The 2,996-nt window shown below is 42.9% G+C and overlaps 1 pseudogene; it reads right to left on the reverse strand.

Moving 5' to 3' along the window:
• On the reverse strand, positions 1 to 2,251 carry LOC146905366 (uncharacterized; annotated as a pseudogene).
• Between the last annotated feature and the right edge of the window lie 745 nt (positions 2,252 to 2,996).

Raw genomic sequence — 2,996 nt, forward strand, 5'->3', positions numbered from 1 at the left:
TCAGTCAATACCCAAGCATAGAAGAGGGTCCGACCACCATCTTTGGGAACCATACACAAAAGAGATATTATTAGCTTTTAGCCCCCAAAGTGAGTGTGATTTTTCTTTTTCTAATAGCTGAATAACAGATGTTTCAACGTTGTTAAATAACATGTTGTTTCGTTCAGTCCAAACCAGCCAAATGCAAAGAAGCCAAAGCAATTGAAGAAATGACTTACGCGCTCTTGAGTGACCTGTGGAATGTATAAATTGGTAAAAATGATCATGTATGTTTTGAGGATCAGCTCCTGACACACCAATCCAGGTCCTAATATGCTGCCATAAAGAGCCAAAAACCTCACAGCGCAAAAACAAATGAGAAGTCGTCTCTTCGAAACTGCACCCCGCTACACACGTAGTAGCCGCATCCTGCAGAGAGCCACGCCTTTGCAAATTGATTTTAGTGCGTAACCTGTCCTTCAACAAACGCCAAGCCACAATGGAAACCTTCAAAGGAACCTGTTTGTGCCATACTAATTCGTCCGTTGCAACAGGAGTACTAGAAAAGATCGTAGATGTCAGAATCTGATACGCATCTTTCACTGTATAACCGCCTTGAATATCCGGATCCCACTGCCACCTGTCAGAAACATTATGTTGCACAATAACAGTATCAAGTAAAACCCTACACTCTTCTACCAACTCGTCCTCCCACGCCCACAAACGTCTCTGCCAACTCCAAGCATCACCACCTACCTCCCAACCAAGAGAAAACATTTCCGCCACCGTGATCAGCTTATCCGTCGCTAAATCGAATAATCGAGCAAACCTACTACGCAAAGGAAGATCACCTACCCACCTATCATACCAAAATAATGTAGTGGAACCATCCCCCACCACCCTCGACACCCTCTCAGCAAACCAGCCCCCTTCTACATCCCCCACGCTATCCCTAATCTTCGCTACCTCCCTCCACCAATGAGAAACACTCCGGCCCCCAACCTCCAACCTCCCAGCCTCCTCACCATATCTCGCCACTAAAACCCTATACCAAAACCCACCTCTATCCACCAACAACCTCCAACACCATTTACCCAACAAGGCTAAATTAAATTTCCCCAACTACCTCACACCCAAACCTCCTAACTCCTTTTGTAAACAAATAGAGCTCCAGGCAATTTTCCTGTTATCCTCACTCCCTCCCCAAAAAAATTTAATAAAAATAGATTCAATGATAGAGATTATACCTGACAGAGCTTTAAAAAAGGAAAGTGCATAGACAGGAAGCGAAGTCAGGACAGACTTGAGCAAATTAAACGACCCCCGAATGATAGAAAACGACTTTGCCACCCCGACAATCTAGACTTAATGGTAGACACCAACGGATCCCAAAACGCCAACTTCCGAGGATCACCCCCAATTGAGAGGCCAAGATACAAAAACGGAATTTTACCAACTTTACAATTTAACACAGATGCCGCGTCATTTAACCATGAATCCCCAATATTAACTCCAACCAGTAAACTCTTATGAAAGTTCACCCTTAAGCCAGACATATCCGCAAACAAAGTCAACACCGCCCGTAAAGCTCGGACATTAGCCCAACTTTTTTACCCTAAAAGCAAAGTGTCATCCGCAAACTGTAAGTGAGATACACTCACCGAATTATATGTCCCAATGCCATACCCTTTAAATAAATTATTAGCTACCGCTGCCTTCATCATAACGTTCAACCCTTCAGCTGCTAACAAAAAAAGAAAAGGGGAAAGCGGATCTCCTTGTCGCAGTCCCCGTTGTAATGGAAACTCGTCAGTTGGACTTCCATTAACTTGAATCGAAGCCGTTGCGGTGCTAACACATTCTTTAATCCATTTTCTCCACAACACCGGGAACGCCATTTTATGCATAACCGCGTCCAAGTACCCCCAATCCACCGAATCATAAGCTTTTTCAAAATCAACTTTAAAGAGCATTAACTCCTTTTTTGACTTTTTTGCCTCATCAACCACCTCATTTGCAATAAGTATACCATCAAGAATCTGCCTATCTTTTACAAAGGCCATCTGAGTTTCTGAAATTACTCGACCAATAACCATTCGCAACCTGTTAGCTAACACTTTGGACAAAATTTTATACAAAGATCCAACCAAGAAATTGGCCTATAATCATTTAAGCTCTGGGGACTGTCAACCTTCGGGATAAGAGCGATGAAAGTATTATTTATACCTCTTGATAATTTGCCGTTGCGATGAAAATCAGATACAAAACGCATAACGTCAGCTTTTAACATTTCCCAAAAATCCTTAATGAAACCAAGATTCACTCCATCCGGACCTAGACTTTTGTAACTGTCACAATCCCAAATTGCCACTTTTAGAAGCCGCAAAATGATGTTTAAAATGAGAAAAAATTGCACTTCGAATGGGCTGCACACCATCAACAATGTTACCGTCCACTAATAAAGAAACGATAGCATTCCGCCTTCTACGACTAGCAAGAACCGAGTGGAAATACTTCGAATTTGCATCACCCTCCCTCAACCAATGAAGCCGTGACTGTTGCCAACTGATACTGGTACTTACCCGAGACAAAGAATAAATATCTTGAGTTATACCCCTCATCTCAACTATTTCTTCCGCAGACAAACCACCATCCTCCCCTTTTTCATCCAACTCGGAGAGTCGAACTTTTAAGTTATCAAGCTTTCTTGGTAAATTACTAGCATGCATAGCGTGCCACTCCTTCAAAGCATACTTAATCAATTTTAGCTTTTGTCGAAGGACATAGCCGCCCCAACCATCAACTAAAAAGGACTGCCACTTCTCTTGCACAAACTGTCTATAAACAGGTAACTCTTGCCAACATTTTAACATCCTCAATGGGTGGGGACCCCAATTCTCCTCATCCACTGACAGCTGGAGCGGACAATGATCCGAAAGGCCCCGGAGAAGGGCTAACTGAAAGCAATTGGACCATCGAAGGAACCATTCTTCTGACAACAAAAAACGATCAATCCT

This window comes from Medicago sativa, chromosome 7 (assembly GCF_051527215.1).
Source record: "Medicago sativa cultivar Bolivia chromosome 7, Bolivia_mono, whole genome shotgun sequence".
Taxonomy (NCBI): domain Eukaryota; kingdom Viridiplantae; phylum Streptophyta; class Magnoliopsida; order Fabales; family Fabaceae; genus Medicago; species Medicago sativa.